Raw genomic sequence first — 22,300 nt, 5'->3', positions numbered from 1 at the left:
GAATGAGCCTGTGACGGTATACGCCCCTCGTCACAGGGCAACACGGCCTAATGGCCAGAGTCCAGGGAATTAGCCCTTGGCTACAGGGCAATACAGCGTAGTGGCCAAAGTCCATAGAACAAGCCCTTGGTTACAGGGCAGCAGGACCTTACTGCTGGCTCGGTGGGGGTGGTCCTACTGAAACACGCTGAGGCTTACCGGGGGCAAGGTACCAGTCTGTCACCCCCACCGGGTTGGTTCCTACCGGTTTGGGAGTCGGGGTCACCCACGAATCCCAGGGTCCTCCGCGGGTCTCCGGGGCCGTCGCCTCCTCCGGTTCCTCCCCCGGTAGGGGTTCGCGCTGGTCGGAAGAAGCCTCCGCTCCGAGCGGCTCTGAGAGCGCCGGCTGGACCTCTGCAGGAGCTGCCCGGTTAGGTCCTTCTCCTTCGGCCACCAGCCCAGACTGAGCTGAGTTCCCTCCTTTTATACTCCCAGAGCATTTGGCGCATGCCCAGTACGGGCGGGGCGGGACTTCCGCTGACAGAGCTACCTGTCTGTCACTTCCGGGACTAGTGCGGGGCGGAGCTGCCCCGTCACAGACCATCAAAAAAAATGTTGGTTTGGGGTTACTGAAAACAATCATTTTTTGTTGTCTGGGTTACTGGTTTTTCAACAAAATTCCACAGTTTTTAAAATTTGATTTGATTGGTTTTGGAAATGGAAAACCTTTTGAAATTTTTCATGGACAATAAAATATATAAAATACATGTTTCAACCAGCTGTGTCCACTGATTTCACCCATCCCTAATGTCAGCTGTTCTCCAATATGTGTTTCTTGGTTGACAGAGTTGAGTTGCCTCAGTATCTCACAGGAGTCACCCCCCGGTTTGGGGTTTTAAATGACAGCAAAGGGATATGAAAAAGAGGCTTTCAGGTGCGAAGTGAGAGGGGCAGTTAACGAGGCAGGGGGACACAGGGAGTTTATTCCTGATGGCAGGTGCTGCAGAGGAACATGTTCTTGACTCATCTGTGGTGAGGCTGTGCGATGAGGGAGAGCCAAGGCTGGAGAAGCAGAGAGGGCAGCAGAGTTGGAGAGGGCTAATGCAGCCATACTGTGAAAGGTTTTAAGTACAAGGAGGGGGATTTTGACCTGGCTCCAGGAATGAACAAGGAGCAAGTGGAGCTGTCTGAGGATGGGGGGTGACATGGCTCCAGCAGGAACCTGCTCTCCAGATTCCTGCTGGAGCCTGGAGAGCAGAGGCTCAGCAGGCCAAAGGGAAGGGAATTATGAGTTGAGGCATCTCTTCTTCTCTTTCTCTTTGTGCTTCAAATAAACCAAGCAAACACCTTCTGGTTCAATGAGAGGTATGTCTGCTGCAAAGGGGGGTTGGGGGAATGTGGGGTGTGGTTGGCAGCAGGGTGACCACCGGGGCCTCCCTGTTCCATTTGCTTGATCCCTCTGTGGAGGTGCAGAGAGCCGTGGGCATCTCTGCCGCTCTCCCACTACAACTGGCTGGGCCCTCCGCTGCTGGCGGCAGTGGCCGCATGCCAGAGAAATCACACCCAGTGCCAAAGAGTTAAACTCTGCAAGGAGCGAGCCCAACCTCCCTTTTCCAGCTCCTCTTTCTTTGTTTTCCAAAAGCCAGCCAGCCAGGCGGACACTTACCCACACACACAGAAAAGGACACACACGTTCCCACACACAGACACTCACACAAATGCCAGCATATGGGATCAAGCTGTATTTATGCTGGTAGCCCACTCCGGTAAGCAAACACATGCAAACGGACTGCAGCATGTCTCTGTGCACCAACGACTTGGATGGACACAGACTTCTCAGAACTGGAGACAGGCTCTGACAGTCAGATCTCCCCCTCGCTGGGGGTGTATTTATTGAGGCTGGAGCTTTCTAAGGGGCTTCTGGGGTTTAGGCACTCAAATCCCATTGAATTTAAATGTGAGTTGGGAGCCCAATTCCTTAGATTACTTTGCAAATCCCAACCCTTGCTTTTCAGATGACTGTACTAGCTCTATTCACTATTATACTAAGTGTTATTCCAGGGACATCTGCAGCCTGAACTCCCATATACTGAAACCACCATTGGCTTTCCTTGCCACTGTACTCAGTGTGTGCCAACAGCTGCAAGCCGCTGACTTAGAGATAGAGAACAGATCTCACTTTCCCCCGCTGTAACACAGCCTGGCATAGATGGTAATAACCCACCAAGACGAATGGACCCTCCGTTACAACACTTCTGGCTTCTCAGATGGTGGTAGTGGCTGGAAATCTGACTGCACCAAACAGCCATAGAGTTCAAGGCCAGAAGAATCCACCGGATCATCTGGCCCGACCTGTATAGCGTAGGCCACTAAATCCCACCTTGTTACTTTTGAATTGAGCCCAATAACCTGGATTAGACTGAAGTGTTGCAGCTCTCAGGAGTCTGAACTACTGCCCCAGAGTTGGGCAGACGGATTAGGAAAATGTGCTTGCTGCTGATGAGAGAAATAACAGGCATAGTAAGAATGTCACTGGCTGCATTCTTTTCAAAGGAAAATTCCAGTGTTTCTCTATCAGCCATTGTACAGATGGATCCGGTAGACACTATTACAATTGTGGGTTGAGATTTTTAAAGGATTCAGACTACAACTGGTCAGAAAAGGTGGTCCCACCATCATGGAAAATGTCAAGTTTTTCAATGCGAAATCGAAACCTGAAATATTTTTACTTTGACATGCCATTGCGGTGCATCATGGGAGTTGTAGTTCAGGTGTCTCATGCTCCTGTTCTCCTTTTCAGACTCATAGACTTTAAGGCCAGGAGGAACCATTGTGATAATCTAAACTGAACTCCTGCACATCACAGGCCACAGAACTTCACGCACCCACTGCTGTAATAGACCCCTAATCTCTGGCTGAGTTACTGATGTCTTCAAATCATGGTTTAAAGACTTCAAGGTACAGAGAATCAACCATTTACACTAGTTTAAACCTGCAAGCAACCCGTGCTCCATGGCAGGGGTTTTGCTCCAAGGCAAAACCCCTCCCGGGGTCTCTGACAATCTGACCCAGGGGGAAATTCCTTCCTGATCCCAGATATGGTGATCAGTTAGACCCTGAGCATGTGGGCAAGACCCACCAGCCAGCCACCTGGGAAAGAATTCCCAGGCTGGGCTCCCTGGTCATATCACATCTCCCATGATGTACCATGGTCTCTCCTCTTGGTCAGGGGAGGCCTTGTATCATGGCCATGGTGCATCATGGGAAACAGAGTCCAACTGGGGAGAGAAGTTCTAAATTCTCTGCTCAGTCAAATTGCTTTGTCACTTTCCATCCCTCCTCCTACCTATGTATATTGCCTGTTTACACTTTCTGTCTACACAGGAAGCTCTTTGCAGATATAACCTTCTCTCCATACCTGAGATCATAAGAATGTCCATATTGGGTCCATCTAGCTCAGCATCCTGTCTTCCAGCAGTGGCCAGTGCCAAGTGCTTCAGAGGAAATGAACAGACCAGGGCAATTATCAAGTGATCCATTCCTGTCATCCACTCCCAGTTTCTGACAATCAGAGCTTTGGGACAATCAGAGCATGGGGTGGCATCCCTGACCGTCTTGGCTAATAGCCATTGATGGATGTATCCTCCATGAATTTATCTAATTCTTTTTTGAATCCAGTTATACTTTTGACCTTCACAATGTCCCCTGGCGACAAGTTCCACAGGCTGACTGTGCTTTGTATGCAGAAGTGCTTCCTTATGTTTGTGTTAAACATGCCACCTATTAATTTTATTGGGTGACCCCTCATTCTTATGTTATATGAAGGAATAAATAACACTTTCTTATTCACTTTCTCTGCACTGTTCATGATTTGATAAACCTCTAGCATATCCCCCATTATCTGTCTCTTTTCTAAACTGAACAGTCCCAGTGTTTTTAATCTCTCCTCATATGGAAGCTGTTCCATACTCCTAATCATTTTTGTTGCTCTTCTCTGTACTTTTTCCAATTCTAATATATCTTTTTTGTGATGAGGTGACCAGAACTGCATGCAGTATTCAAGGTGTGGGTGTACCATGGATTTGTATAGTGGGACTATAATATTTTCTGTTTTATCATCTATCTCCATCCTAATGGTTTCTAACATTTTGTGTTAGAGTTTTTTGACTGCCGATGTTTTCGGAGAATTATCCACTATCTCTTTCTTGAGTGGTAACTGCTAATTTAAACCCCATCATTTTATATGTATAATTGAGATTATGTTTTCCAATGTGCATTACTTCGCATTTATCAACATTGAATTTCATCTGCCATTTTGTTGCCCAGTCACCCAGTTTTGTGAGATGCCTTTGTAGGTTTTCATAGTCTGTTTTGTACTTTACTATCTTGACCCCTCTATTCACTTCCCTCCACTGTGAAAACTGACCATTTATTCCTACTCTTTGGTTCCTATCTTTTTTTAACCAATTACTGAGAGGACCTTCACTCTTATCCTAGGACTGCTTACTTAGCTTAAGAGCCCTTGGTGAGGGACCTCATCAAAGGCTTTCTGAAAGTCCAAGTATCCTATATCCACTGGATCACCCTTGACCACATGTTTGTTGACCCCCTCAAAGAATTCTAATAGATTGGTGAAGCATACTTTCCCTTTACAAAAGCCGTGTTGACTCTTCCCCAACATATTGTGCTCATCTATGTGTCTGATAATTCTGTTCAGTACCAGGCAAATTGATTGAAATGATAGTAAAGAAGTTAGGCTTACTGGCCTGTAAATGCCCAGATCGCCTCTGGAACCTTTTTAACAAATAGAGTTACACTAGCTATCCTCCAGTCATCTGGTACGGAGGCTGATTTAAGCAATAGGTTATATACCACAGTTAGTAATTCTGCAATTTCATATCTGAGTTCCTTCACAACTGTTAATATGTGTTAGCAAGGTCCACATGGACAGTTAGTCCACGGCAGAGTAGATTCACACCCCAGCTTGCCACAAACTAACAGGGCCTGTCTACACTAACAAAGATGGTAAACACAAATCTGTCAGTAAAGTATCTGAGTTACTGGTGGCTCTTTGCAAATAAATACAAACACTAGAACTAGTGAACTATTTTTATTGATTTTTTTAAAACAAAAAATATCTTTTCTACCAAACTGAAAAATTTAATAGAAATAATTCATTTCAGCTGAAATTTTTTAGTTTTTCAGTGAAAAACCAGAAACCAAACCCAAGATTTTTATAGTAATATTTTAGTTTTTCGGTAAAAGTTTTTGGTAAAAAATTTTGATTTTTGAGACTGAATTTTTTTTAAATGAAAAATGGGTTTTGAAATCTGTACATTTCAGTTTTGGGGTTTGGCTTTTCACCAAATAACAAAACAAAAAATTATGGAATTTAAAATAAAAAGAATTTTTTAAAAAAATCCCACAAAAATAATCAGCATTTTTCACCATCTCTAATAAATAATATTATTTCAGGTACCCAAACACTCACCTATGAAAATCTTGGAGAAATGACAAACTGTAGTGAGCTGATCAGTTTTAGACTCTTGATCCATTTACAGTCCTTGCCAAATTCAGGGGTGCTGTGTAACAAGGATCTAGTTACATGTTGGTAAGTACCTGTGAGTAAGAAAGAAAATCCAAGGAATTCTAAGTGAGTGAAGGAGTCTAAGCTGCTGTAATATACGTGTCACAGGGGCTGTAGGAAGGTATAAGTTCTACTAAGCACCAATCTTGCAATGATCTTTGCATAGTTTGGCACCTGCCCCTGTGTGGAAGCCGATTCACAGAGTTTTAGGCCAGTAGGGACCATTCAGTCATGTAGTCTGACCTCCTGTGTAACATGGGCCATGGAATCTCACCCAGTTACCCCTGTATTGAGCCCATGTATTGACTTGTGTTTGACCCCATGAAGTCAGTGCCCATGGAGAGCTCATTGCAGGCTCAGGGTCTTAGACGCCATCTGAACCTAGCCGCTTAGTTTAAAATCTGAGAATGTGATGTGTGTGAAATTGAAGGACAAATAGTACTGGAAAGAGCCAGCCTTAATGAGGCTGTGTCAACCCAGGCTGATGGAAGCTGCAGTGCATTGCCCTGCATAGCTCTACCCTGCCTATGGGGGGCACCAACCAGGCCACCAAGGAGCTGGAGATCTACACAGCCCAGCTGATGGGAGCTGAAGACTCTCCCCTTAGAGAATGATGCTTTCCCAAGGGCTACAGGGGCTGCTCTGCCACGTGGTAAAGGCAGTTTCCAATCAAAGCTGCTTTTAGTTCCCCCTTGGCCGCAAAGCTGCTTTCTGCTGAGAACGCCAGACATAGTTGCATCTGAGTGGAACTGGTGAGCAGCGAAGGATTTGCCAGTTTCATTTTGGGTGTGAACACAGTCCTGCTTCTCCTGACTTTCAGTCATGGCCATTTCCCAACTGGATACTCTCCCGGCCATCAATTGTTTATTAGAGGACATTTTACAGGCATAAGCTCAGTGCCCCTTTCCCTCCCAAGGGCCTGATTCTGGCTCCCACCCTGCGAGTGGGAAGAAGGTGCAGGGCTTGTGCAGAATGCCAGTTGGGTCTAGTGTCCTTGCTTTCTCCCAGAGCAGGGCCCTGCTGGCACTAAGTGTCAGGGGTGGGCATGAAGGAGTGGATGAGGTGGTGGGATTGAAGAGGGAAGCATAATTGTACAGCATCTAGCAGAACATGGTCCTGGTTCCTGATCGGGGCTCCTTGGCTCTACCACAATAGAAAGAATTGAGAATAGTGGTGCACTGGGCATGACCCCCAGTGGAATTCTGTCTGAGTCATCCAGAATCCCGGCTGGGGACTCCAGCTTCGGTGCAGCACCTCTACACCTGCTCCAAAGTGCCCATGCTGCTTAAGACAGGACCTAGCCCCACCAGCTTTCCCCTCTTAACAGCACCCCAGTTCCAGCTCTGGGCTCTCCCACTGCCAAGCTCTGCCTCTTGGCCATTGCACCATTTGCGGGGATGTATGTGAGAGGCAATAGGTTCGCCATGGGAACAAGCAGCCGTGAGGAATGCCAGGGAGGTTTGGAAAGGAATCAGCCATGGAAAGAGAAGTTTGCGAGAATGATTGTGCTTCCCCCATGCACCTACTGGGAGATGAGCGCTGCCTGTTCAGCTCCCACACACCCACGCTGTGCCTGGTGGGGTAACCAGGCGGGGTGAAATAAGGAATCCTTCCCCCACACTCTGAACCGAACCCCAACGTCAGCAGGTTTCACGTACAAAAAAGTTCAGTTTATTTCCCTCCCCGATTGGTTCTCTCTTGTGAAGACAAGGCACGAGCAGTCATGGTGGTATCTAACCGCTGTGCCCGTTAAAGCTGACCATGGCCCTTCGTCCTTCTCTGCTGGCGTCTGCAAGCTGTGGAAGGTGGTTAATTGAAGTCACTGGGATTACTCACATGTTTAAAGTTAGGCGTGGGCTTATGTAGCTTGCTGTATCGGGGCATTGGAAGGGGCTCTAGGAGCTATCTCTAGAGAACAAGAACATGGGCAAACACCCAAAGCTAGAAGAGTGAAGGGCATTTGCTTTGGTTCAGGCCATCCCAGCCAGGACCGGCTCCAGCTTTTTTGCCGCCCCAAGAGGTGGGGGGAAAAAAAAAAGCCGCGATCGGCGGCAGCTTTACCGACGCTGCTTCATTCTTCGGTGGCAATTCGGCAGCAGGTCCTTCCCTCCGAGAGGGACTGAGGGACCCACCGCCGAATTGCCACCAAAGAGCCAGACATGCTGCCCCTTTCTGTTGGCCTGGAGCCGGCTCTGATCCCAGCCTCCTCCCCTGCGTCATAGTAGTATATCCCAAGCTGTTCAGATGCCATTTGGTTATTTACAATAGTCCATATGCTATGGCCCAGGGGACTGTGCGGTTGCATAGCTCCTGTGGATTCCAAAAAGACTATGCTATGAACTCTCCCAATTAGCTCTGCAAGGATTTGCCTCTTCCATGTATTCATTCCCAGCTTACCCATGATCAGTGACCACCCGCCTCTATCTGAGTTTTCTAGGGGCATGATTGAATTGATCCTCGCATCACGGCCTTCCTGGCCCAGACCACCCACTCATCCAGGGCAGTGTAAAACAAACAGAAAAGCCTCCCACTTCTTCATTCTCCCCTTCTTCGCTGATATTCTTTTACAATCCCAATCCTATTTAATACCTGACAATTAGTGTTAAGAGCCTTTTTAGCTTCTGCAGCTGTCCAAACCCCATGGCTACTGTGAAGGCATGAAGAATATTAGGTAACCATGCAGTAGGCTATATTTTGTGTCATCTAAGAAAAATCTCTCTGTGATGTAACTGATGTAGCTTTGGTTCCAGTTACTGATCAAATTCGCCTTGGAAATCTCAAATGATCTCGGCCCCAGAAGTATTTTACAACGGCGCCATAGCAGGCGGCTTCCTAAGGAGAAAAGAGGTTTGTTTGTATTGCGTCTTTCCTTTTAAAGAGGATACAGAGAGGACAGAGGAACCTATGGCCCAGCCCTTCCTAAAAATGTGGCACTTAGCATTGACTTTACTGTGGTATTTGTCACATGCCAATACTCAGAATGTGAGATGCAGTCAAGAGTCTGCAGTAAAGAGGCTGCAAAGACTATGGTCATTGTCTGGATTTTAATCCCCCAACATACAACCGCCGAATCAAACATAATACACTAAAGGTCCTGTCCACATATCCATTACTTGTGCAGCTGTGTTCTCACAACCCAGTCAGGAGGAGGCATGGTCCGGTCATTGGAGGGGGACTCAGGTGACCGTGGAACCAAACTGTATTGAGTAACTAGATGTATGGCAAGGCTTTTCCTGAGTGCAGTAAATGGGTCTGTGCTTGGTTATAGACCAATTTGTGGGCGAATCTCAACACGGCCAAAGTTCAGATCGGCATTCCAAAATTTCTAATCTGCACTATGCTCTCCTAGGCTGGGTTTCTGGTGGAGAAGGGACACGGCCTCAATCTGGGCTATTTTCAGCTACTCAGATCTGGAACCCCAGAATTGTATCATGTGACTTCATGCCTATAATCACGTGACTGTCACCTGTTGCCATGTCAAGGCACCAACCCTGATTGGTCAGTCAAGAATTAAAACCAGCCAATCCGAGACCTTTTGGTGGGAGGACTCCATACTGAATCTGAGAAAGAGACACATGAGAAACAAATGGATTTGTCGTATCCTAAGGTTCTGTGCCTACCCAAGAGGTTCTGCCATTCATCTGATGCGGACAAGAGGACAGCTTTCCCAAATACAGCAGAGAGACTGAATGGCTACATTTGGATTGCTTATATGTAAAGCAGATTTTGGTGTCCTCCTTAAGTAACACTGTGCATTTATGTATCACCCATTGCATGAGGAGCTCAGAGCGTTGTACAGACATTAAGCTTGTGCTGCCTGCTACCCTGTGCCATGAAATCACAGGGATTGATATGTTATAAAGAGTACGTCTTAGTAGATGGGTAAATCAAGGCACAGATGATGCATCTCATCCAGCCCAGCATGATTTGTGCCCCCTCCACCAATCTCGGAGCTGCCTTAACTGGTGCCCAGCTACTCAAGGCTTCTGTACAGGATCTCCCTGGCCACACTCCCTCTTGCTTTTGGCTTGGCAAAGCACAGAATGCCCCGTCCATCCAGGCTCCTGCAGAGAAGACCCTTTGTGCCAGGATATTCCCTGCAGGGTCATATGGCTTCCTTGTGGTCACCACATGGGCAGGGCCTAGAGTTGCCAGTTTTGTTTGGACGTATTCCTGGAGGTTTCATCACATGATGTGAATCTTTAATTAAAGATGAACCTTTAATTCCTGGAGACTCCAGGGCAATCCTGGAAGGTTGGCAACCCTAGCATGGCTGCCACAAAGTGTCTGCAGGCAGTCATGAATTGAGCCCAGAGAGGTTAAGTGACTTGCCGAAGGTCACCCATTGAGTCAATGGTAGAGCTGAGAAGAAAACCTTGGAGTCCTAACCTCCTATCCTTTCCTTTAGCCACTAGTCTCCCCTTCTCCCCATGCATTTCAGATGAGAAGCAGACTGCTCTTGGTTAGATTTCACAATAGCCTTCAATTAGAAAAACCTGTTTTCTGGGAGCATAAAGAGAGAGGTGGGTCTGAAAGCTGGTTTGAAATGTCAGATTTCCGGGAGTTAGAGAGTTTGGTACTGAATCAGCCATCTTTCGGGAAGCCTCCCTCCTGTTCTGACCCTGGAAGCTCTCACTTCAGTGCCACGGTGGTGCCAGGCGCATGTGTGTGTGTTTGTGGTGGGGAGCAGCAAACTGACAGCACACGGGCAGGATTCAGCTTTTGAAAAATTATTTTCCTTTAATGAAAAGCTTCTTAGGAAGTGATGTCTCTTGCAGCCAATGTAAATACTCCCCTAACAGCCAGCCATGAAAAAAAACCTTTCCAGGACAAACATGGTGCTGAAACATGTGTCAAGAGCATGGCTTGCAGTGGAAGCACGAAGGGCATGGAGGTTAGCCACGATCAAAAGGTTACTGATGGAACTGCAAAAGCGTAGAGAAACTTCTTACCCACAGCCTAATCGACTATCTCTGTCATTTATTGCAATGGGGCCTGGCGGTCCTGCTGAATTCAGCACTCCACTACGCAAGGAGCTGTACAAACTCATAGTTAGAAACAGCCCCTGCCCTGAAGAGCTTGTGATCTAAATAGACAACACTGACAAAAACGGGCCCTGGGTCACACAGCAAGTCAGTGGCAGAATCCAGGGGTGGAATCTTGGCCCCACTGAAGTCAATGAGAGTTTTGCCATGAGCCAAGGAGAGTTTTTCCTCCATGTCAGCTGACCCCAGGTCCAGTCCTCTAATCACAAGATCACACAGCCTCGCTAGCAGATTTCCAACATGCAGAGATGTGGAAGAGATTCTCCCTGGGGAAAATGCAATCACGTCTGTAGAGGCGTGGAAAGCTCAGTGCATTGGGAAGGCGTTACAAATCTTATTGCTGGTTCCTGTGTGTCCTGGGTTGGTGCTCATCGCTAGAGCTGCTCAAAGACCTGTGAAATTATCTGGTGAAAAAAGAGCCTCTCTTTTTGCAAATATTTTCATGAAAACTCATCCCATTGTCCAACTGGCTATAGAGCTGGGTGAGAATTTTCCAATCCATATTTTTCAATGGAAAATTGGACATATTTTTTGCAAACAGCTGTGAACAAGGTCCCATTTTTGACCAGCTCTGCTGATCATTTGCTGACTGGCCAGTGGCTTACATGAGAGTGGTGTTGGTGTCGGTCTTCCGTTCCCAGTAGGTTACTGTTTTAAGTACATAACCCCCACCCCGGGTACCCCATGTTAATAGGTCTTTGTTGTACTTCCAGGGCTAGCTTCACTTCTGTCCTCATTCTGGTCTCTCTGAGTGCACCCCTTGGGGTGTCAGGCCTTGTGTTACCTCTCTTAGGTGGAATTACGCGATTCTCCTGCTCTGAGACTGAGCCCTGGGGTACAGCACCCTGTGTATTGACAGTGCTTCTGAAAACTCTGAGTTCTGGACACCACTGTTCTTCCCTTCAGGATCAGTAGTGAATAGAGTGACCAGACAGCCTTCTTACACCACAGCCTTTGTTTATTTAACAGTAGGAACAAAGGATTTCTAGAAAAAGGATTTTACAACAACAAACATGTCTTGTGTGTCAGTCTGGTTGCCCTGAACAAGTCCCCCTCTCTAGAGAGAAGGTCCCTGTTTAAACTCTGCTATAGTTCTTTTGATCTCATGTATTTATGGGAAGGTTGATATTGTGGGCAAAGGACTGGCCAGACCTACAGAAGCCCTGAGTTCTGTTCCCAGATCGGCCACAGACTGTCTATTACTAGATGCAAATACAATTGATCTCATCTGGGGCCTTATGGTGCTTCTGGAATCAAGGCCGCCCAGAGGGGGAGGCAAGTGGGGCAATTTGCCCCCGGCCCCGCAGGGGCCCCGCAAGCCCTGGCCTGGCAGCGGTCCGGGCTTCGGCGGCATTTTGGCGGCAGGGGGCCCTTCAGTCACTCCGGGTCTTCGGCAGCATTTCGGCGGCGGGTCCTTCAGTGCTGCCAAAGACGCGGAGCGACTGAAGGGCCCCCTGCCGCCGAAATGCCGCCGAAGACCCGGACCGCCGCCGGGTGAGTACAAGCTCCGCAGCTCCCCCACTTTGCCCCAGGTCCCCTGAATCCTCTGGGCGGCCCTGTCTGGAATATAAATAAAGTACATTGAGCTGTCCTCAACATTTTGAGGTGGATTAGCAAGAAGATTTCTGGGATATGCTTCCAGACTTAACTGAGTCGTTATCCTACATTAAAAGTCAGCGTGTGTTTGTTTGTGTGTGTGTATGTATGTGGGTGTGTACCTCCCCAATTTCGCTCAGCTTCCTTCTGTGAAAAGGGAGCTCAGATACTTGTGTTTGGATCTGTGCACAAGGCAGATGCCAATATGTAAAGGTTTTGCAAGGGGCAATTGTTCTAATCTACTGGGGGTTAGTGACAGGGCGCTCTACTCACCACTGGATGGTGTCGCCTCCTGGCAATTCTGGGGATTAGCTCTTCTAGGCCGATGTCCCTTCCAATGGTCGCACTCAGCCTCTGCGGCTCCTCTCTCATTCCAGGAGCTGCAGCCTCCACTTCATGCTCAGCCCTCTGGCCAGGTCACTACGTGGTTCCCTTCCAGGGATCCCCAAGTCGTTCTGCACAAACAGTCTCAGGCAGTCTTCTCCAGCACTGCCCTGATGATGCCACTTCCCCCATGGCCGATAGGGGAACCTGGGCCCATCCGCTACTCCTGGTTCCTGGCAACTGTGGTCTCCTTTTCCTCTGACCTTGTTGCTCCTTCTCTGGACTTCTTCCTATAGTTTCTGGTTCCCCCACTCTTCTCTGGGTGTGCCAGCTCAAACTTCCTCCTCCCAGGGAGTAACTACAGACTACTGAACCACACAGCCCCAAACTCACCCCCCTACTCCCAGGGAGTGATTGCAGCATACTTCCCTGCGGCCCTTTTCTGCTGCCAGCTTCCTGGCTTTCTAAATCTAACCCAGCTCCCCCCACAACTGGACTTCATCAGCCAATTAGGCCTTAGCACTCCCTGGCTTTCCTCCAGGTGTAGCCTATAGGTTAACTGGCCCAATTTACATTTTCAGGCCTTATGTGGGGACACCCCATCACAGGGGGCCCGGGAGTCAGTGAGTCACCAGCAACTGGAGGGTGTTGTGTGCATTGTAGTGGCTCTGAGCATTGCCTGGATGTGAGGGAGGTGGGAGTGACTCTTTGGTCAGAGGGAATTACTGGCTGGGACAAAGGTCTCTGCAGGGAACCTCTGGCACAGCCAAGCTAAGGCTGAAGTGTATGTGTCTGTTGATGCTATCTGAGTTACTGATAAAGGCAAACCCCAGGAAGGGGGTGAATTTGGACCAGATACAGTGGCCAAAATGTTCAGACCTGGGTGCATAAAGTTAGGCTCCCAAATGTCACATTTAGGCACCTGAATAACAGGTGTGATGAGAGACAAGGTGGGTGAAGTAATAGCTGCTATTGGAGATTCAGTTCAGAGCAGGGTGGTAACCTCTGCCTGCCTACCAGAGGTTTCAGTGTCCATACGGCACAGCAGCTGGTTCAGTTGCAGAAAACAGGAGGAAGCTTGCAGCAACACACGTACCTTCAGTGCCATCCTGGATGGGACTCCTCTATATAGCCACAAACTCTTCTGGGGCCCTCCTCATAACTGGTCATGGTTTCCCTGGCCCCAGAGCTCAGCTGAATAGCCTGTGATCTTCAGGGGAAATCTGTGACCTGCTTTCAAGCCCGTTGATTCATTTGCACTGCCAGTGCTACCACACCAGGACCAGGAAGTGAAGGCTGTTTTAAAAGCTGAATGCAGAGATTCTCCTTTGCATGTGAAGATGCCTCAGGCTGTAAAGTTCTCTGTATAACCCAAAAAAAGAACAGGAGTACTTGTGGCACCTTAGAGACTAACAAATTTATTAGAGCATAAGCTTTCGTGGGCTACAGCCACTTCTTCGGATGCATATAGAATGGAACATATATTGAGGAGATATATATACACACATACAGAGAGCATGAACAGGCGAAAGTTGTCTTACCAACTCTGAGAGGCCAATTAAGTAAGAGAAAAAAAACTTTTGAAGTGATAATCAAGATAGCCCAGTACAGACAGTTTGATAAGAAGTGTGAGAATACTTACAAGGGGAGATAGATTCAATGTTTGTAATGGCTCAGCCATTCCCAGTCCTTATTCAATCCTAAATTGATTGTATCTAGTTTGTATATCAATTCCAGCTCAGCAGTCTCTCGTTGGAGTCTGTTTTTGAAGTTTTTCTGCTGTAAAATAGCCACCAGCAGGTCTGTCATTGAATGACCAGACAGGTTAAAGTGTTCTCCCACTGGTTTTTGAGTACACTGTCCCAAGGAGACAGATCTGTCCTTGCTTACAGACAACCCCCCAACCTAAAGCAAGTACTCACCAGCAACCACACATCACTGAACAAAAACACTGACCCAGGAACCTATCCTTGTAACAAAGCCCGATGCCAACTCTGTCCACATATCTATTCAAGTGACATCATCATAGGACCTAATCACATCAGCCATACCATCAGGGGCTCTGTCAAGGCTGTATCCCCACTTTGAACCTTAGGGTACAAATGTAGGGGCCTGCGTGAAAACTTCTAAGCTTATCTACCAGCTTAGCTTTGGTCCGCTGCCACCATCACAAGAATTCCCTCCCTGGGAAGCCTTGAGAAACCTTTCACCAATTCCCTGGTGAAGACAGATCCAAACCCCCTTGGATCTTAAGACAAGGAGAAATTAACCATCCCCCCTCCTTCCTCCCACCCTCCTTTCACCAACTCCTGGTGAATACAGATCCAAACCCCCTTGGATCTTAACACAAGGAGAAATCAATCTGGTTCTTAAAAAAGAAGGCTTTTAATTAAAGAAAAAGGTAAAAATCATCTCTGTAAAATCAGTATGGAAAATACTTTACAGGGTAATCAAACTTAAAGAGCTCAGAGGACCCCCCTCTGTCTTAGGTTCAAAGTACAGCAAAACAAAGATAAACACTCTGGTAAAAGGTACATTTACAAGTTGAGAAAACAAAGTAAATCTAAGACGCCTTGCTTGTCTTTTTACTTACAAGTTTGAAATAGGAGAGACTTGTTTAGAAAGATGGGGAGAACCTGGATTGATGTCTGGTCCCTCTCAGTCCCAAGAGCGAACAACCCCTTAAACAAAGGACACACACCAAAGCCTTTCCCCCCCCAAGATTTGAAAGTATCTTGTCCCCTTATTGGTCCTTGGGGTCAGGTGTCAGCCAGGTTACCCGAGCTTCTTAACCCTTTACAGGTAAAAGGATTTGGAGTCTCTGTACACAGGAGAGCTGTTTCCCTTCCCTTTATAGTTATGACAGGCTCGTTCACCTGCACATCTACCAATGTGATATATGCCATCATGGGCCAGCAATGCCCCTCTGCCATGTACATTGGCCAAACCGGACAGTCTCTATGCAAAAGAATTAATGGACACAAATCTGACATCAGGAATCATAATACTCAAAAACCAGTGGGAGAACACTTTAACCTGTCTGGTCATTCAATGACAGACCTGCGGGTGGCTATTTTACAACAGAAAAACTTCAAAAACAGACTCCAAGGAGAGACTGCTGAGCTGGAATTGATATGCAAACTAGATACAATCAACTTAGGATTGAATAAGGACTGGGAATGGCTGAGCCATTACAAACATTGAATCTATCTCCCCTTGTAAGTATTCTCACACTTCTTATCAAACTGTCTGTACTGGGCTATCTTGATTATCACTTCAAAAGTTTTATTTCTCTTACTTAATTGGCCTCTCAGAGTTGGTAAGACAACTCCCACCTGTTCATGCTCTCTGTATGTGTGTATATATATCTCCTCAATATATGTTCCATTCTATGCATCTGAAGAAGTGGGCTGTAGCCCACGAAAGCTTATGCTCTAATAAATTTGTTAGTCTCTAAGGTGCCACAAGTACTCCTGTTCTTTTTGCGGATACAGACTAACACGGCTGCTACTCTGAAACCTGTATAACCCAAGTGGCTCTTTGTCCCCCTCTAGTGGCTAGACTCACTAGAGCATGTGCTTCTGAGTCTGCTACTGCCCCTGAGCTGAAGGGGTTAGTCCTTGAACTCAGGCAGGAGAGAGCCATGCTTTTACATCTAGTACAGGTTCAGTTATCACAGATGATCACTCCAGCGACGCCATTATACTTGCATGTAAGGTACTACTGAATTATTAGTTTGAAATATAGCAATTTACCTAGGGAGGTGGTGAATTCCCATCACTTGGAGTCTTTACATGAAGATAGGATGTCTCTTTCTAAAAAATAAACTCTAGCTCAGCTTCAAGATGTGGGCAGGGTGCAGGAATAAGTGGGTGAAATTCTGTGGTGTGTGTTATGTAGGAGGTCAGACTCCATAATCATTTTTCTGGCCTTTAAAAATCGATTAATTTAATAAAACGTGGGAACTGAACTGATAAACACAGTGAAATCTGCGCAAAAAAAATAAGTCATCACACCCATGAACTGCAAAATACAGCCTATGAGAACTGGAGTCTCTCCTGATTATAGCGTCGTTTCCACTCAAACAACAGCTGCTTCAATGATGCTTCAGGCCCACCAACCCCCTGAGGTGTCTCGAGGAGGGACTCAAAGCAGCTCTGTTTTGGAGCCAGCTGCTCTGGCTGCAGCTTGGAGAGTGGGAGGAATGGAGACAGAAATCAGAACATAATCCATGTATAAAACTGAAACTCAACAGTAAATTATGGGGCAATAATTGTATCTGGAGGTTCTGGTGACTTCAACTTTGCTCTCAGGGTTTATGTTGTCACGAGAACGTCTCTGTGGAATTATGGCCCCATAATTCACAATTGCCTGTTCGTTATTCAGCATAAACTGCACTTCTGTAATCTTTTCAACATTCTGTATTATGATTGGCTGGTCACTTCATTTTCCCCTGCAAGAAACAGCTTTATAATTCCTTAAGGAAAATGTGACGCGAGTAGGTGCAACTAAGTCTTTTAATACTCATGTCTGTGCAGGGAAGACTACGTTCTGCAGTGCTATACTGTGCAGCCCACAGTAGATGCTCTACCACTGTAGGCTCCATTCTGAAGTTAGAAAGAAATCCATTTGTAAGTCTAATTATACTTGGCATGGTTAGAAAGATCAATAGATCTCATCTATGACAGGCAACCTGGTCCAGTGGATAGCAAACCAGACTCAATCAATCCAGGTTCTGTGCTTGGCTCAGCCAATGGCCTGTGGGATGACCTTGGGCAAGCCTTTACCTTTGTGTGCCTCGGTTTCCCCACTCGTAAAATGAAGGCAGTGATATTTACCTCTTTGGTAAAGTGTTTTGAAGTCTGTGAATGAAAAGTGTTTTATAAGAGCTAATTGTTATTCCTAATGGCTAAATCACAAATGACTCGCATTGCGGTTTTTGGAAAAGTGCTAGGGACCAGGTTGTTGACTGTTCTTATTTAATATTTGTACTACAGTAGTGCTGCGCAGTCAAGCAGGTCTGGGCCCCATTGTGCTAGGATTTGCACCCCTCCCTCACACTGGTGAACAATGACTTCAATGGGACCACTCCTGGAAATGACTGCACACCATAGGAATGAGAGGTTGGCAGTCTGGACCCACATTGTCGAGAGCTCATTCATAAGATATTTGAGCAGATGCTGCACGTGGTTTACTCCAGGGACTGTTCCTAAAATGAATAGCACCGGGGAGAGCTTCTCTCATAGACTTACAGACTTTAAGGTCAGAGTGAAGCATCATGATCATCTAGTCTGACCTCCTGCACTTTGCAGGCCGCAGAACCTCACCCACTCACTCCTGTAATAGACTCCTAACCTCTGGCTGAGTTACTGAAGGCCTCAAATCATGGTTTAAAGACTTCAAGTTACAGAGAACTCACCATTACACTAGTTTAAACCTGCAAGTGACCCATACCCCATGCTGCAGAGGAAGGCGAAAACCCCCCAGGGTCTCTGCCAATCTGACCTGTGGGAAAATTCCTTCCCGATCCCAAATATGGTGATCAGTTAGACCCTGAGCATGTGGGCAAGACCCGCCAGCCAGACACCTGGGAAAGAATTCTCTGTAGTAACTCAGAGCCCTCCTCAATCAATGCCCTGTCTCCAGCAGCTGGGGATTTTTGCTACTGACAGTCACCAATGGGCCACATGCCATTGTAGGCTGCCTCATCATAGCATCCCCTCCATAAACTTATCAAGCTCAGTCTTGTAGCCGGTTAGGGTTTTTTGGCCCCATTGCTCCCCTTGGAAGGCTGTTCCAGAACTTCACTCCTGTGTAGGGTGACCAGATGTCCCGATTTTATAGGGACAGTCCCGATATTTGGGGCTTTGTCTTATATAGGTGCCTATTACCCCCCAACCGCTGTCCCGATTTTTCACACTTGCTGTCTGGCCACCCTGCTCCTGTGATGGTTAGAAACCTTCGCCTAATTTCGAGCCTAAACTTGTTGATGACCAGTTTATAGCCAGGTGTTCTTGTATCCACACTGGCACTTAAATAACTCCTCTCCCACCCTGGTATTTATCCCTCTGATGTATTTATAGAGAGCAATCATATCTCCCCTTGGCCTGTGTTTGGTTAGGCTAAAAAAGCCAAGTTCCTTGATTCTCCTCTCATAAGACAGGTTTTCCATTGCTTGGATCGGCCTAGTAGCCCTTTTCTGAACCTGTTCCAGTTTGAATTCACCTTTCTTAAACCTGGGAGACCAGAACTGCACACAGTATTCCAGATGACATCTCAGCAGTGCCCTGCATAATAGTACTAACACTTCTCTGTCTCTACTGGAAATACCTCACCTGATGTATCCTAGGACTGCATTAGCCTTTTTCACAGCTGCATCGCATTGATGGCTCATAGTCATCCTGTGTTCAACCAATACATTCAGGTCTTTCTCCTCCTCTGTCACTTCCAACTGATAAGTCCCCAGCTTATGGCAAAAATTCTTGTTATTAGTTCCTAAGTGCATGACCTAGCACTTTGCACTATTAAGTTTCATCCCATTTCTATTACTCCGGTTTACAAGGTCATCCAGAACTTCTGGTATGATATTCCAGTCCTCCTCTGTATTGGCAATACCTCCCAACTTTGTGTCATCTGCAAATTTTATTAGCTTACACCTCACTTTTTGTGCCAAGGTCAGTAATAAAAATGCTAAATAAGTTTGTCCCCAAGACCAATCCCTGAGGAACTCCAGTAGTAACCTTCCCTCCAGCCTGATAGTTCACATTTCAGTGCAACCCATTGTAGTCACCCTTTAACCAATTCCTTATCCACCTTTTAATTCTCACATTAATCCCCATCTTCTCCAATTTAACTAATCATTCCATCAGCACCAGTTCACCTCTGGTGCAGTATGAACAGGCTGCAGCCAGTGTGCCTTTTAAACAGACATGTGTGCCTCATATCCATTGTTTTAGAGTCACTGAGCCAGAAACACATGGTCGAGTTCAGGATCCTGATAAAAAGAAGAAAGGAGAGCAGCAGAATACGGACCCTGGACTTCAGAAAAGCAAACTTTGACTCCCTAAGGGAACTGATGGGCAGGATCCCTATGGGAGGCTAATATGAGGGGGTAAGGAGTCCAGGAGAGCTGGCTGTATTTTAAAGAAGCCTTATTGAGGGTGCAGGAAAAAACCATCCCGATGTGCAGAAAGAATAGTAAATATGGCAGGTGACCAGCTTGGCTTAACAGAGAAATCTTTGGTGAGCTTAAACACAAAAAAGAAGCTTACAAGAAGTGGAAACTTGGACAGATGACTAGGGAGGAGTATAAAAATATTGCTCGAGCATGCAGGGGTGGAATCAGGAAGGCCAAAGCACAACTGGAGTTGCAGCTAGCAAGGGTTGTAAAGAGTAACAAGAAGGGTTTCTACAGGTATGTTAGCAACAAGAAGAAGGTCAGGGAAAGTGTGGGACCCTTACTGAATGGGGGAGGCAACCTAGTGAGAGATGATGTGGAAAAAGCTGAAGTACTCAATGCTGTTTTTGCCTTGATCTTCACAGACAAGGTCAGCTCCCAGACTGCTGCACTGGGCAGCACAGTATGGGGAGGAGGTGAGCAGCCCTCAGTGGTGAAAGAACAGGTTAAGGACTATTTAGAAAAGCTGGGCATGCACAAGTCCATGGGGCCAGATCTAATGCATCTGAGAGAGTTGGCTGATGTGATTGCAGATCCATTGGCCATTATCTTTAAAAACTCGTGGTGATCGGGGGAGGTCCCGGATGTTTGGAAAAAGGCAAATATAGTGCCCATCTTTTTAAAAGGGAAGAAGGAGTATCCGGGGAACTACAGATCAGTCATCCTCACCTCAGTCCCTAGAAAAATCATGGAGCAGGTCCTCAAGGAATCCATTTTGAAACACTTGGAGGAGAGGAAGGTGATCAGGAACAATCAATATGGATTCACCAAGGGCAAGTTATGCCTGACCAACCTGATTGCCTTCTATGATTAGATAACTGGCTCTGTGGATATGGGGAAAGCAGTGAATGTGATATATCTTGACTTAAGAAAAGCTTTTGATACGGTCTCCCACAGTATTCTTGCTAGCAAATTAAAAAAGTATGGATTGGATGAATGGATAGAAATCTGGCTAGATCGTTGGGCTCAACAGGTAGTGATCAATGGCTCAATGTCTAGTTGGCAGCCAGTATTAAGAGAAGTGCCCCAGGGGTCTGTCCTGGGACCGTTTTTGTTCAACATCTTCATTAATGATCTGGATGATGGGATGGATTACATCCTCAGCAAGTTTGCAGATGACACTAAGCTGGGGGGAGAGGTAGATACACTGGAGGGTAGGTATAGGGTCCAGAGTGACCTAGACAAATTGGAGGATTGGGCGAAAAGAAATCTGATGAGGTTCAACAAGGACAAGTACAGAGTCCTGCACTTAGGACGGAAGAATCCCATGCACTGCTACAGGCTGGGGACTGACTGGCTAAGCGGCAGTTCTGCAGAAAAGGACCTGGGGATTACTGTGGATGAGAGGCTGGATATGAGTCAACAGTGTGTCCTTGTTGCCAAGAAGGCTAATGACATATCGGCAGGGGCGGCTCTAGGCACCAGCAAAGCAAGCACGTGCTTGGGGCAGCCCATTTGCAGGGGCGGCAGGGATCCAGCATGGGAGCTGAGAACCAACAGGGGGCCCTGGGAGCTGTAGTTCCTTGGTTAGCCCCCTGCCTATAGCGCCAGCCCTGGAGCAGGGAAAGAACTACATTTCCCAGCATTCCCTTGGCCACTACCAACAGGAAAGGGGGAGGGAGTGAGGAAGCTGAGACCTCATGCTGCAGCCTGCTGTGAATGGAGAGCTGCACTGTGAGTAGGGATACCATATTTTAACATTCAAAATATAGGACACTCCACGGGGAGGGAGGGTAGCCCCACCCTGCCCCCATCCACTCCCTCTGACTGCCCCCCACAGAAACCCCAACCCATCCAACCCCCTTGCTCCCTGTCCCCTGATCACCCCCTCCTGGGACCCCCTCCCCCTTCTCCCACCCCCCAGCCCCCTTACCGTGCCACTCAGACCAGCGTGTCTGGCTTCGCGCAGCACCAGACACGCTACTGCATACATGCTGCCATGCTCCCCTGTGGAGCCACAGGCCCCCCGCCCCTCCAGCACCTGCCTTCCAGATTTGAACACCTCAAAATTCAGGAGTGCTCAAGCTCAGTTTGGTCAACTGTTACTTCATTTCTCCCAAATCAAATATACTGATCCACTGTAACTTGCTGTAGAAAAAGTAGGATAAAATTGAGCAAGAAATGCTTCCCAGTGGTTATTAGGACTGGAATTGCTATTTTCAACAGCCATTGCCTTTTTGTTTGTTTGTTTGTTTGTTTGTTTGTTTGTTTAAAAGGAAGACAGTGATATTGCATTGGCAAATTCCCCATAGAAAGAAAGAGTGGAACAAAAGAATAATAAAGGCACCTAAACTTTTCCTCATTTATGTAGGACAGTCTTATAATATGCTTCCAGATATCCTCCAATCACACAAGCTGAAAATTGTTCCACTTTACTGCAGTTCTGTAACCATATGGGAACCAATCCTGTCTGTGTTCTGTGCACATCTAAAATTCCTGCTGAATGGCCTGCCCTGGGAGCGAGTTACTAGTGACCCAGGGTTGGGGCGGAAGGAGGGTGCAGGTGGGGGGGGGTGAGCCCAGGGCTGCAGTGGCAGGGGGGTGCGGTTGGGAGGGTGAGAGCCCAGGGCTGGGGCGGCAGGGGGGTGCGGG

This window comes from Terrapene carolina, unplaced genomic scaffold (genome assembly GCF_002925995.2).
Source record: "Terrapene carolina triunguis isolate 2854851 unplaced genomic scaffold, T_m_triunguis-2.0 Scaffold402, whole genome shotgun sequence".
Lineage (NCBI taxonomy): Eukaryota > Metazoa > Chordata > Testudines > Emydidae > Terrapene > Terrapene triunguis.
Note: the sequence above shows the minus strand (reverse complement) of the source record.